The 15,390-nt window shown below is 46.2% G+C and overlaps 1 protein-coding gene across 3 annotated transcripts in view; it reads left to right on the top strand.

Moving 5' to 3' along the window:
• The window catches only part of zbtb16a (zinc finger and BTB domain containing 16a), a 249,362-nt gene that overhangs the window by 81,157 nt on the left and 152,815 nt on the right, over positions 1-15,390 (top strand). The gene's annotated exons all lie outside the window — the stretch shown is intronic.

The following is a 15,390-nucleotide window of genomic DNA, read 5'->3' as shown; positions in this document are numbered from 1 at the left end:
TCGTCGAAACCCTACAGTGCAGAAGGAGGCCATTCGGCCCATCGAGTGTGCATTGATGACAAATCCCACCCAGGCCCTATCCCCGTAACCCCACACATTTAGCCAGCTCATCCCTCTAACCTATGTATCCCGGGACACTAAGGGGCAATTTAGCATGGCCAATGCACCTAACCCAAGTATCTTTGGAGTTTGGGAGGAAACTGGAGCACCCGAAGGAAACCCACGCAGACACTGGGAGAACGTGCAAACTCCACACAGACAGTGACCCAAGCCGGGAATCGAACCAAGGAAACAGACACTGCTGCCACGCTATCTTAGAATTTGGCAACTCCCCATCGGAGAATTGAACCCTAGTCTCCCGCGTGACAGGCGGGGATACTAACCTCTACACTAACGAGGAAATTCTTTTTAAAAATCTCAACTGAACTTGTCAGTGGGAACTTAGGTCATCAGTACTGGAGTCTATCTATTCGATTCTGCGTGAATTATTTTTCCTACAAGTGTGTAAAGTTGCTCGCCAACATAAGGCTTAGTCGACTGAACAACGAATAGTCTGTATGGTCTCTGATAACAGAATTGCAAACCGCAACCTAATAAGTGTTTCCTGCCATAATAGTGTGTCCAATAACCCATAAATCTGCAGGTGACACGCAAAAGTGCCTTCTGTAATTTATTTTCGACAAAAGGTCATTTCGATCTTTATTAATCTCGTGGCTTTAACAAACTAATATAAACCTGAAAAATTTGATTTATTATCGTCGCATGTATTGGGATACAGTGATTGTTTCTTGTGCACTAGATAAAGCATACCGTTCATAGAGTACATAGGGGAGAAGGAAAGGAGAGAGGCGAGGATGCAGAATGCAGTGGTACAGTGATAGCTAGGGTGTTAGAGTTTTAAAAGCGTAGAATGAGAGTACAAGACAGCGAAAGGTAGAATGAGAGGATATGCTGGGGACAGCTTGCAAGAAACCATCTATAGTGACCTGTAATCAAATTGAAGTGAGCACGTGGACATGAATGAACGATGTGACAATGTGAGTGGTTACGTAGCAAAATGCAAAAATAAAAATAACATGGACCCCAATTTACACTGGGGGATGGGGAGTGGGAAGTGGTCGTTCTTATCTGCCCACCATTCCTTCACGTGTTCATTATGAGCAAGTACAGAAAATAACAACCAAATGTTAGTGAAATGCTGGCCTTTATATCTCAGGCCACAATACAATGGGGTGGAGGTTAGACCACACCTGGAGTACTGTGAGCAGTTCTGGACACCGCACCTTAAGAGAGTCAAGAATGATGGGGGACAAGCAAGAAAGTGGATTTCGGGGCCACAGTTACATCAGCCATGATCTTATTGAATGGTAGAATGAGACCGAGGGGCTGAATGGCCTACTGCTGTCCCTATTTCTCGTGTACTTGGGAAAGACATTTTGGAAGGAGTGCAGTGTAGATTTACTGGAACGAGACCTGAACTACAAGGATTCAGCTTTAAGGAAAGATTCCCCAAACTACGATTATATTCCCTGGAAGTTAGAAGGATAAGGGGCTGTTTCATCGATGTTTTCAAGGTGGTAATGGGTAGAGGGGAAAAATAGAGAGAAAGAAAATCCACTAGTCTGGGTGTTCAGGATTAGGAGGCAGAGTCTAAGAAACTCCATTCACACACAAGGATTTGTAAAGGTTTAGAACTCTCTTCACAAAGAGCAATTAATACCCGATCATTTGCTCATTTTTATAACTGAGACTGATCAGTTTTTGTTGGCCAAGGGTATTAGGAGATATGGGAGGGTTGGGGGTGGCGGGTGGGGAGGTGGGTACATAGAGGTAGGTTGCAGACGAGCCATGGTCTCATTTATTGGTGGAATGGCTTGAGGAACTAAGCTGCCTTGCTCCTGTTCCTATGTTACTTCATTGTCTCTCGTTGCCTGACGGTGAAGCTGGAAATTGGTTCTGTTCCGTGGGATCTATCAGGCCACTCATCTCTATCAGGCCCCACAACTAGGGATGGGCAATAAATGTTGGCAGGCCAGCGATGCCCATGTCCCATGACTGAATTTTTAAAAAAAATCTCCCCTTGGCATTACCATCGCTGAATCCCCCGCTGTCAACATTCTGGGGGTTACCATCGACCAGGAACTGAACTGGACTTGCCATATAAATACTGTGGTTACAAGAACCAGTGAAAAGCTACGAACTCTGCAGTGAGTAACTCACCTCCTGACTCCCCAAAGCCTGTCCACCATCTGCAAAGCACAAGTCAGGACTGTGAAGGAATATTCTCCACTTGGCTGGATGAGTGCAGCTCTCAACAATACTCAAGAAGCTCGATGCCATCCAGGACAAAGCCCACCTGATTAACATCCACTCCCGCCATCACCGATGCACAGTGGCAGCCGTGTGTACCATCTACAAGATGCACTGCAGGTGCTCACCAAAGCTCATTAGACAGCAACTTATATAGAATCATAGAATCCCTAAGCGCAGAAGGAGGCCATTCGGCCCATCGAGTCTGCACTGACCACAATCCCACCCAGGCCCTATTCCTGTAACCCCACATATTTATCCTGCTAATGCCCCTGACACTAAGGGGCAATTTAGCATGGCCAATCCACCTAACCTGCACACCTTTGGATTGTGGGAGGAAAGCACAGCACCCGGAGGAAACCCACGCAGACACGGGGAGAATGTGCAGACTCTGCACAGACAGTGACCTGAGGCCGTAATTGAACCCTTGGTTCCTTGGGTGCTTTGGTGTCCTTGGTGCTGCGAGGCAGCAGTGCTAGCCACTGTGCTACTATGCCGCCCTTCCAAACCCATGACCGCTACCATCTGGAAGAAAAGAGCAGCAGATACCTGGGCACACCAGCACCTATAAGTTCGCCTCCAAGCAATTCACTGATCCTTCACTGTCGTTGGGTTAAAATCCTGGAACTCCTTCCCTATCAGCACTGTGGGTGTCCCTACAGCATAGGGACTGCAGCAGTTCAAGGTGGCTGCTTGCCACCATTTTCTCAAAGGTAATTTGGGTTGGGAGCGTCTTTTAGAGGAACATGTTTATCCTAGCAAATGCTGATTAAAATAGAGCTCCTTAAATATTGTTAGGCCAAGGTTTATCTCTCTCCTTTCTTTCTCCTTCAGATAGTTAACTCCTTGCTTGGGTCAGAAGTGAGAGGGGAGTTGATTGTAGTGACTGCTGCCAGTAATGTCACTCCTGTATATTATAAAGGACTAATTCAATTGAGGTGTTCAGAAGATGCCCTGAAAACTCCAAGAGTGAAGCTTGATCAGTTTGGTGAATGTTTGCTGCTCTCCCAAGATTGAATTACAGCTTTTAACTCGCCCTTGGGTCTAAGTAGTGTGGTCCTGTGTATCATATATAAAAAATTGAAGAACCACTTCAAGCTTTTGTGTCTTTAACTCCAGTCACAATGTTGAGACAATAGGCTATGTATTTCTGCACCGTACACTGGTGTTAGCTGTGGCTTGGTGGGTGGCACTTTCTTCTCTGTATCACAAACCGTCAACATTTATTCTTGCGACCTGAACACCACATCCAGGCTGAGGCCCTAGTCTAGTACTGATGGAGGTGCTGTCTTTCAGATATTAAACTGAGGCCCCCTTTTTGCATTGACACCAAATGATCCACAATTGTGAAGAAGAGCATGGCTGGTTTCCTGGTTTACAATTTAATCCTTGAGCAACATTACTGACACTGATTATTTGGTTATCATATCTGTATTTGTGGGATCTTGCTGTGTGCAAATTGGTTATGATGTGGAGATGCCGGCGTTGGACTGGGGTAAACACAGTAAGAAGTTTAACAACACCAGGTTAAAGTCCAACAGGTTTATTTGGCTTGTGTGGCTTTTGCTACCAAATAAACCTGTTGGACTTGAACCTGGTGTTGTTAAACTTCTTACTGTGCAAATTGGTTGCCATGTAATCTACATTACAACAGCGACTGGGTTCTTCATTGGATGCAAAGTGTGTGTGGGATGCCCAGAGGTGTGTGGCATGGTGGCACAGTGGTTAACACTGCTGCCTCATAGTGCCAGGGAACCGGGTTCAATTCCAGGCTTGGGTGACTATCTGTGTGGAATTTGCACATTCTCCCCTGCGTCTGCGGGGGTTTCCTCCGGGTGCTCCGGTTTCCTCCCACACTCCAAAAATGTGCAGGTTAGGTGGATTAGCCATTCTAAATTGCCCCTCGGTGTCCAAGGATGTGCAGGCTAGGTGCATTGGCCATGCTAAATTGCTCCTTCGTGTCCCAGGATGTGTAGGTTAGGAGGATTAGCGGGATCAGTGTGTGGGGCTACGGGAATAGGGCAGCGATAAGATGTTCTGTCGAAGAGTGGGTGCAGGCTGGATGGGCCTCCTGCATTGTGTGGGAATTCTCGGTTATGAAAGGCACTACAAGTCTTTCCACTGATTAATCTGCAGAGTGTCTCAATGCCAAGATGGAACATGTCTGTTCATCAGTTGGTAGCACTCACTGCCCTTCAAGCCAGAAACACATCATGAGCATTTGTGCAGATGTTGCTGGGCTGATAGAACGCACAGCTGGGGAAGGAGTGTTGCATCGCCAGGGCTACCATCTGTTGGACAAGTTATTGAGCTCAACGCTACCTGGCAGCACTTTCAGATTTGTGGATGAAGGAATGATTTAGAGTTGTGTAATATTGGGTGGGAGGGCTGGTAGTTTCTGGGCTGTCCCTCAGGCTGCCGGTGATGGGAGGTGATGAATGGGTGTGCTTACACTGCGTCTCTACGGTGTACTCTGGATTGGATCTGACTGAAATGTTCATACAAATAATGAGCATTATGAATGCTTTTTATTTTAACCCACCCTGGGTCCCACAGCAGACTCGCTGAATTTGAATCTCTGATAGTGAGTGGGGTTTGTAAATGTAGGAATGGTCACCACACTTCAGTTTGCTAGTGCTTTTAGTGTCCCCTCAATAGGTGATGCCTGATTTTGAGCAAGGGAAGTTGGGGTGAAAGAAGACCCCCTCAGACTTGTAGACATAGGAACATAGGAATTAGGAGCAGAAGTCGGCAAATTCAACCCTTCGAGCCTGCTCTGCCATTCAATCATGGTTGATCTCTCCCTGGTCTCAAATCCACCTCCCAACCTGCTTCCCTTATCCCTTTTTTAAATCAGAAATATATCTATCTCCTTCTTGAAATTATTCAGACTCCACCGCGCTATGGGGAGCGAGTTCCACAAATTCACCACCCTCTGCGAGAAGTAGTTCCTCCTCATCTCAGTTTTAAATCGGCCGCCTCTCAGCCTATACCTGTGACCTCTCGTTGTAGATTCCCCCATAAGAGAAAACATTGGGTCTACATTTACTTTATCGATCCCTTTTAAATTTTTCTATACCTCAATCAGATCCCCTCTCATTCTTCTAAACTCCGGCGAGTATAAACCCAAACTGTTTAATCTCTCCTTCGACCTTCCTTGAAAACCCAGCTGTGATTAACAGGCGCATAATTCAGGCAGTGTCACCTGTGCGATCTAAAGATCAAAAATAATTGGTTTGTGAAAGCTCACCAAGTGCACTGCCAGGTAAGAGGGTCAGAGTTGCCACTGGATGGAAGCCAGGCGGTGTAAACTGTGGCGTGTTGCCTGTCTGCCTCCCTCCCTGCAGCTGTTACTTTGAAACCTGCCAGCTAAACAGAGCATCAGAATTCTCGCTGTTTTGGAACATTCCTGAAACATATTGTTCAGATGCAGCTTTTTAAAAATTGAGTTGTAACCAATAAACTTAAAGGGCGAGATTTTCTCGGCTAAAGGTGGTTGTCGAGCGAGAAAAGTGGCATTAAGCCCACTGATGGCAGTGGTGACTTTTCAATGCCGTATGGTGTGGGGGCAAAAAGAGGGCAGGCAGGGGATCCACGCTGGCGGACAGCCTCTGATTGACCTGCCCCCTCATTGCCTCTGTGCTTCGATGATCCGGGCGTCATTTTGAATGGCCGCCTCAGTGCACAGCGAGCACACCTGGAAGCGTTCTTCACCCAGGTGCACCCCCCGAGTGTGGAGCCTGGGGCAGGCCTTCAGAGACCAGTTCTGATGTCACGCCACTATGGATGCATTAATTGACGTGTGGGGGAGGTGTGATTTTGGTGTTCATGATGATGAGGTTCCTGACGTGGAACTGCAGGGAATGTGCCCCGCGCGCGCCATTGATGGGAAAGGGGGAAGGAAGGATTGCTTCCTGCTTATCTTGCGATATTTTTCCGCACTTGCGGCCAAACCTGCCTGACACCAAAGGGAGAGTGGAAAATCCTGGCCTATGTCGGTTGGAAAAACTTCATTTTGTTAATTAGAACACAGATAAGTAACACTGCGAGTTGTATTCATAGAGCGCCTGTTGTGGAGTAAAATGTCCTTAAAGACTTGGCAGGAATTATCATCAAAACAAAATTTGACTTCAAGCCACATGATGCGCTATTCATATAGGTGACCAAAAACTTAGTCCAAGCTGTAGGTCTTAATGAGCGTCTTAAAGGAGGACAGAGGTGGGGAGATTTATGGAGGGGATTCCAGCACCTCGTGCCTAGGCAACTGGAAGCACAGCCACCACTGGCCAGCAAAGGAGATTGGAGTCATCCAAGGTCAAAATTGTAGGAGGCATCTCGGAGAATTGTAAGGCTGGAGGGAGTTGCAAAGATAGGGAAGCATTGGGACAAAACGATTTTAAAAAAAAGTTAACATGGTGTGAAATTTTCCTGTCCCGTCCGCCATGGGAATCGTAGCGAGCTGGCGGGGGGGGGGGGGGCGGAGGACCATGGAAAGGTCCATTCAACCTTGGGCGAGCGAGCCGGAAAATCCCATCCGTGGAGTTGGTGCTGAAACAGGAGTCTGGAGAGCAGCTAGGTGAGTCGGAGAAGAGATTAATATTCCCATTGGAAACTTGATTGTTGACCTACTGAGTACGTTCTTTTGAACTCCCAAGATGGTTTGGTTCTTGTGGTGAAGGCCTGAAGTAGGACAAAAGTGTTGCCTGACCCAATTTGGATTTATAGTTTTTAACGATGATTGACTTAGCATGTGCAATATCAGCAAACCAACCCACAGTCTTGTGTGTCGTGTGCTCCCAGAAGAAGAGGCAAACCAAGGTGCTGTGGTTTTGTTTCTTTAAATTAATGAAAAGGTGAGGTTTGAAGAGTCTGTGGTTGCCACTCTTGTTATACAACAGCTCGAGTCCCCTTGCGGTGTCGGTGGCGAGTTCTGAAAGTTGTATTTACATTAACTTAGCAGAGTTGCTGCTAACGTGACCCATCCAAAGGATTTCTAACGGTGGGTGGGCCGGTGGTTAGGGGTTGTCTTGGAAACCTGCTGACCTGATCCCGAAACGAGATTTGGGCTATATTTACTCCTGCCCCCTCATTTAAATATCTTTGTCTTCACACCCAGAATGGGGTGTGGTTCAGAGTCTGGGGCCTGACATGAGGGGAAATGGGAGGATCCACTTTGAACAAAGAACACAGAACAGTGCAGCACAGTAACAGGCCCTTCATTCCACCAAGCCTGTGCCGATCACGTTGTCCTATCGAGACCCAACTGCCTGTATCTTTTATTCCTTGCCTGTTCATGTGCCTATCCAGATAAGTCTTAAATGTCGCTAACGTATCTGTCTCAATCGCCTCACTTAGCAGTGCATTCCAGGCCCCCACCATCCTCTGTGTAAAAGAAAACCTCCCCACACATCTCCACTGAACCTTTCCCTCCTTATCTTGAACTTGTGCCCCCTTGTAATTGTCATTCCTGCCCTGGGAAAAAGCTTCCAACTGTTCACCCTATCTATACCTCTCATTTTATAAACTTCTATCAGCCTCCGTCTTTCCAGGGAGAAGAATCGCAGTTTGTTCAATCCCTCCTCCTAGCTAATACCCTCCATACCAGGCAACAGCCTGGTAAACATTTTCTGCACTCTCCAAAGCCTCCATGTCCTTCTGGTCAGGGCTGTATTGGTGAGGTCTTGTGTTCAGGAACAGCTGATTAGAAAAGGGCAAGACCAGGCGGAATCTGTCCTCGGGGAAAACCCAAGATCTGTTTGTTTTGACTTCACGAAAAACACTTTTCATCAAATAATGTCCCTATTTTAAGCCTCCACTGGCAACCAGCTCCTCTTTTACTGCCTCTTCCTGTTGAGCAAAGTAAGTCTACCAGTTAAAATTGCTAAATAGCCCTGTAATCAAGATCTGTCTGATTTGTATAAAGACCCAGCAAGCTTTGGGCATGTGCCCTTTTGCTTAGAGTGAGTTAGATTTCTGGCAGGTTTATGACCTGGGCCAGTTCCTGCCAAGAAGTCTTTTGAAAAGCTGTCATATTGGACTTGAAACGTTAACTCTGTTTCACTCTCCACAGATGCTGCCAGACCTGCTGAGTATTTCCAGCATTTTCTGTTTCATTGATTTCAGATTTCCACCATCTACCATATTTTGTTTTCATTATTATGCTGTATATCGTATATGTCTGAATTATCTCCCAGCAATGCAAAGCTGACACTCATCGCAAATCTACAATAGATTTATTTGCAATACCTTAAAACATCTCAGAACTTACAGGAGTTTCTATGCACGCATTTGAGGGGGGGGGGATTTTTCCGTCCCGTCTGCCATGGGAATCATAGCGGGCAGGAGGGTGGACCATGCAAAGGTCTGTTAACCTTGGGTGGGACTTTCAGGTTTTGGGGTGAGCGCGGCTGGAAAATCCCACCCATGGTCTCAGCCTGAACCCGGTCTTTGCTTGAGAGACCTCTGTTCAATTGGCTCCCTAGCTCCCCCCATAGGCTTGGCAATCCATACTCTAGATCAGAAGATTGACTAACATAATCAACACAGGTCAATCAAACCATTGAACACTCCTAGCTTCCCCAATTGTGTTTCAAATAATTTCCTTTCCTTAAAATGACCTCCCCCCCCCCCCCCCCCCCCCCACCTATGTAGTCATTGGGTTAGGGGCTGAGCATTCTTCAGTACCAGGATCACAGACTTTGGTTCAGTGTAGAAGAGGGTTCACGAGTGCACATTACAACCCATATCTCCTTTTACTCAGCTCAGTCTAGTTTTAGTCCTCCTTCCTGACTTATTTGTTGACTTTCCTCAGTCTTGCATTCCTCTCGCTCCCTCTTACTCTGCTGATCCAGACAGTCTTCAGAGATTGTCAACCTCATCTTCCTATCTACATGGAGGTCATCTAACTGCTTTACATTGCAGATCTATGAATCAAAGGCATATCCACTGTCCGATTACAGAAACATTACAGGCCTAGCGGTTGGTGTGGACCGCTCGCCAATTCATCATCTGTATAAAAAAGGCCTTGCCTCTTTTATATTGAGCTTCTGAAATGCCACCAGGCAGAGGTTGGAGACTAATTTTATCAGTCCCTTTAACTTATTTTCATTCTCTTTGAAAAGCATCCAGTAACCCATACTCAGCATGTTTCAAAATAGATTTTGCATAATAGCTGATATTCATTATGTATTTTTATGCTGGGTCTGTACAATAGTCATGACTGTAACACTACATTCTGCACTCTCTCCTTTTCTATGAACGGTATGCTTTGTCTGTATAGCGCGCAAGAAAGAATACTTTTCACTGTATACTAATACACGTGACAATAAATCAAATCAATGGCACCTTCTCTCCATATACCAACATTTTGTTTGGAACATGGATTTAAGATTCCCCACCCAGTGTTCTGGGGAGCACTTCAATGCTCCATTTTTTTTTCCATTTTCTCATTTCTGCTTTTGAGATCGCCTTGCTCGCTGTTTTGTGACTTTAAAAAGAGGGCTTGCATTTCTATAGCACCTTTCAAGTTGTAGCGTCAGAAATGTGGCAACCTATTTACACAGAACCACAAATGGCAGTGTGATAATGACCGCGTTTGTTTTGTAGTGATGCTGTCGCTTATATTTCCAATGGATCTTGCACTGGGAGAGCCTGGTTTCTGTTGTCATTGGCAACACCATAATCATGACCAACGTGTCATTGGCTGCACAGATTGGGGTGGATTTCTCCCATTGTGAGTCTAAGTGCGGTGGTGGGCAGCTCTGGCAGTGCCTGCCCCACTGACTAGAATGGCAGGATCCTGCGCCAGATTTGACTCTGGGAAGCGAGATCCCCTCCGTCTCTTCTGGCGGCTGGTAGCTGATTCCCTCGGGCATGACGCAAGTTTGGAAGGCCTGATGCCGGCGGGCAGCTGTTTTAATGAGCGTTGCTGGGATGCCAATGATTTTTGCGCCACCTGGAGCAGGAAGAACGTCACACCATTGGGAGAATTGCCCTGTGATTATTTTACTCTCCCAGATTTCAGCAATTTACTTCCTGCTGGATTCACTGCATCACCTGCCGCTAAACCTGCTGCTGGTTGTTTGGGAGAACTCCAGCCACTTGTGCACATGTACTTGAGGCTACACCGCAGCCATGAGTGACTAGACATTGGTTGTATGGATACACATTGTGTCTGTGTGCACCAGTCTGTCTGTTTTTTCTTTTGCTCTGTCCATTCCATAATTTCCATCCAGATAAAGTGCAGTTGCGGCTATGATGCAGGCAAACATAGCAAGCCTTCATAAATGAGATACATGACCAGAAAACCTCCTTTGGCTGGAACTTGTTGAGGGCTAAATGTTGGCCACAACGCCAGGGAGAGCTCCCCTGCTCTGCAGTTAGTGCGGGGAGATCTTCCAAACCCATCCGAGAGGAGCTTGTGATCCATTCTCTGCTTCTTGAACCTTCGCCTTGCGGAAGTGCGATGTGCCTCGTTCTGTGTGCCAAAATACCCCACAATGAAAGGTGCAGTTTAAAGGGGGGCACAGAAACGGGAAGTGCGTGCCCAGAAATGTTTGACTGGGGCAGGACAAGTTTGAGGTGGTTTGAAAAAAGCATATGGAACCGAGCCACTATTATTTGAGTAAGCAAGTTATGCAAAGCTCTTATAGAACACCGGTTAGGCACCAGCTGGTGTTTTGTGTTCAATTCTGAGCATCACCCTTTACGAAGGATGTCATTGCCTTGGAGAGGGTGCAGCAGGGAATGACGTAATTGGTAGCAGGAACCAGGGACATCAGTTGATGTGGAGAGACTGGAGAAGCTGCAGTTACTCTCCTTCAAGCAGAGAAGATTAAGATATTTTAATTTGATTTGAGGTTTAAAATCACGAGGGGTTTGAAGTGAGTAAGTAAAGGGAAGCTGTAGCAGAAACGTTGGTAACCAGAGGCCACAGACCTGAGATGATTTGCAAAAGAACCAGAGGGAACCTAGCAGCAGGTTTTTGCATCTGGAATGTGCTGCCTGAAATGGCAGTGGAAGCAGGTCCTATTGTAACTTTCAAAGATAATTGGTTAAATAGTTGAAGCAGGGAAACATGTCTAGGACCATGCAGAAAGCTCAGGAGACGGTGAGGTTAATGGGATAGCTTTTTCAAAGAGCCAGCACAGGCACCACAGGCTGAATGGCCTTTCTATGCTTCGAGGATTAATAGTCTGTCATATGAGCAGAGACAAAATCGGTTAGGATTATATTCACTGGAGTTTAGAAGAGTGTGGTGGGGATCTCAAAGAAACTTGTAAAATTCTAACAGGGTTAAACAGGGTCAATTCAGAAAGAGTGTTCTCGATGGTGGGGGAGTCCAGAACCCGGAGTCATAGTTTGAGGATAAGGGGTAAATCCTTTAGGGCTGAGGTGAGGAGAAATTTATTTACCCAGAGGGCGGTGAATGTGTGGAATTCACTCCCACAGAAAGTAGTTGAGGCCAAAACGTGTGATTTCAAGATCTAGCTCTTGGGGCTAAAGGAATCAAGAGATATGGGGGGGAAGGGGGATCAGGATATTGAATTTGATGCTGAGCCATGGTCATAATGAATGGCGGAGCAAGCTCGAAGGGCTGAATGGCCTACTCCTGCTTCTGGTTTCAATGTTTCTATAATTCCTGTTTATATATTTTAGAATTTAGAACATAGAACATTACAGCGCAGTACAGGCCCTTCGGCCCTCGATGTTGCGCCGACTTGTGAAATCAATCTAAAGCCCATCTAACCTACACTATTCCAATATCATCCATATGTTTATCCAATGACCATTTAAATGCCCTTAATGTTGGCGAGTCCACTACTGTTGCATGCAGGGCATTCCACGCCCTTACCACTCTGAGTAAAGAACCTACCTCTGACATCTGTCCTATATCTATCACCCCTCAATTTAAAGCTATGTCCCCTCGTGCTAGCCATCCGAGGAAAAAGGCTCTCACTATCCACCCTATCTAATCCTCTGATCATCTTGTATGCCTCCATTAAGTCACCTCTTAACCTTCTTCTCTCTAGCGAAAACAGCCTCAAGTCCCTCAGCCTTTCCTCATAAGACCTTCCCACCATACCAGGCAACATCCTGGTAAATCTCCTCTGCACCTTTTCCAATGCTTCCACATCCTTCCTATAATGCGGCGACCAGAACTGTACACAATACTCCAAGTGCGGCCGCACCAGAGTTTTGTATATTTTGGATTATATGCAGCACTAGATTAAAGACCGAGGATGCTCAGTAGGTAAACAGAAAGCAAATTGTTCATGCCAGGAATCCCTGGGAGATTGGGCAAATTTGCTCGACACTTGTCATTCATTATGCCTTTTGTTATGTGATGTCTGCTGAAATTTACACGGATTGCACGGGAAAGGCTGGGAATTGAATCGACATGAACACTGCCAACTCATTATCCGTTAGACCCCAGGTGCGCACATGTGAGGCTTTCTCCTTGGAGCTATTGCAATGTTGATTTGCTCAAACTCTTCTCGAATCCCTGCTCTGTGAGCGTGTGTGTGTGTTTGAAATATTTTAAGCAGCAACGAAATTGTTTTTGAAGCCGGCTCAGTTTATTTCCTCCTATGTTCCGCTGTGAGAGCATCCTGTAATCACTTAACATTCTGTAGCTTGGTTTTCATTGCGCCCGCTTATCCACCAGCTTCTTTGATATTTCAATCAAAAGCTTGATCAAAGGGGGTGGATTTTATGGAGGATATTGAAGGTGGAAATGAGAAATGTGTAGGCAGGGGAGGGGCTGTTGAGAGGGTCTGGGTGTGGGATAGGATTTGGGCAGTTTATAGGGTAATGAGAAATGGAATACGAGGGAGGTTCAAGCGGACCTCGCATCGACCATTTGGGCCAAAAGGCCGGTTTCTGTGTTCTACCCATATAAGTAATGTGCCAATCCTCTCCAGAATACAGTCACAAATCCAAAGCTTTCTTTGCACATTTACGCACTCAAGATAATCAGTTTTGTTTTCAGTTGGACTGATTTTGATTGTGACATTAAGGGGTATTCATTTCTAAAGTTACTAACCCTTGAGGTTTTTTTTTGTACTTGATTTGTATGTGTGCCTGCATCTGTGTGCGTATGCCAGTCTGCGTCTGTGCGTGCAACTGACCATAGAACCATAGAAAATTACAGCTCAGAAACAGGCCTTTTGGCCCTTCTTGTCTGTGCCGAACCATTTTATGCCTAGTCCCACTGACCTGCACTTGGACCATATCCCTCCACACCCCTCTCATCCATGAACCCGTCCAAGTTTTTCTTAAATGTTAAAAGTGACCCCGCATTTACCACTTTATCTGAAGTTGTGATGGCGTCTGCTGATTTTGATGTGTTGTCGATGGGGTAGGGCAAAATTATTAAGATTCTGTAAAGAGTCAGGCTTTCGGTTGCAGCCACTGGAACACTCGTACATGCTCCACACGAGCTTTGCAGTGTGTGTGTGTGGCTGGAATCTGATATTAAACATGCTGCTGCAGGGGTTTAACAGAGAGAGCAGTGATGTGTGCACTGGGCTCAGAATGTTTCCCATTCCATCCAACTTGATGCAGATGATGTTTCCATGTTGTTTCAGAGGGCAGTGTTAATTTCCATTCAGGGAGCTGGTTTGGCAGGGGCTGGTTTGGTGGGGGGGGGGGGGGGGGGGGGGGACATGAGAGCTGTCCCCAGATATTTTTGGCGACAGCAATGTTAATGTTACAATTCTGTGGTATTTTTAACATTGCACAAAGAATCCTACTTTCTCATTTGTCATTTCGTCGTTGAAATATTTTTCGATCTGATTGAGAACTGGACGGCATGGTCCAAAGATGCTAGAATCCCGACAGTGCAGAAGGAGGCCATTCGGCCCATCGAGCCTGCACTGACAACAATCCCACCCAGACCCTATCCCTGTAACCCGACGTATTTACCCTGCTAATCCTCCCGACACTAAGGGGCATGGCCAATCAACCTAACCCACACATCTCCGGACTGTGGGAGGCACCCGGAGGAAACCCACGCAGACACTGGGAGAAGGTGCAAACTTCACACAGACAATGACCCAAGCTGGGAATCGAACCCGGGTTCCTGGCGCTGTGAGGCAGCAGTGCTAACCACTGTCGTTATCTGAAGTTTCTCCTCGGAACAATATAGTGCCGTTCTTTGCATCACCCTTTTTCTTTTTTGTTTTCTTTGATTCGATTTATTATTGTCACATGTATTAGCATACAGTGAAAGGTATTGTTTCTTGTGCGCTATACAAAGCATACCATTCATAGAGAATGAAACGAGAAAGTGCAGAATGTAGTGTTAGTCATAACTAGGGTGTAGAGAAAGATCAACTGAATTCGAGGTAGGTCCATTCAAAAGTCTGATGGCAGCAGGGAAGAAGCTGTTCTAAAGTCGGTTGGTACGTGACCTCAGGCTTTTGTACCTTTTTCCCAACAGAAGAAGGAAGAGAGAATGTCTGGGTTGTATGGGGTTCTTAATTACGCTGGTTGCTTTGCCGAGGTAGCGGGAAGTGTAGCCAGTGGATGGGAGACTGGTTTGCGTGATGGATTGGGTTTCATTCACGACACTTTCCATAGTGGTTTGTACCTGTAACCTTGTGACTCCTGAGTGTGCTATATACTGGGATCTGGCTATGAGGAGCCGATAGGAGCAGTGTCCCCACGTGGATAAGACCTAAGAAGGTGCTATGGTTCAGGATTGTTCTGCGTTCAGCACGGGCGGATCTGGGTGTCCTGGGTACATGAAAAACAAACAGTTAATATGCAGGGGCAGCAAGTGGGTAGGATGGCAAATGGAATGTTGCCATTTATTGCAAGGGAAATCAATGGTCGAAGTAAGGAACCAAACCAGGAAATGCTGGAAAATCTCAGCCGGTCTGACAGCATCTGTGAAGAGAGAATAGAGCCAATGCTTTTGAGTCTGGATGACTCTCTGTAGAAGTAAGGAAACTTTGTTACTTCAGTAGTGTGGAGGCTTAGTGAGGCTGCATCTGGAGTACACATTTGGCCTCCTTATTTGGGAAAGGATATGATTGCATTTGAAATAGTTCAGAGAAAGTTCACTCAGCTGCTTCC

This window comes from Mustelus asterias, chromosome 27 (genome assembly GCF_964213995.1).
Source record: "Mustelus asterias chromosome 27, sMusAst1.hap1.1, whole genome shotgun sequence".
NCBI classification, from domain to species: Eukaryota; Metazoa; Chordata; class Chondrichthyes; order Carcharhiniformes; family Triakidae; genus Mustelus; species Mustelus asterias.
The sequence above is the reverse complement of the archived record's forward strand: the minus strand, read 5'-3'. Positions and strand labels throughout refer to the sequence as shown.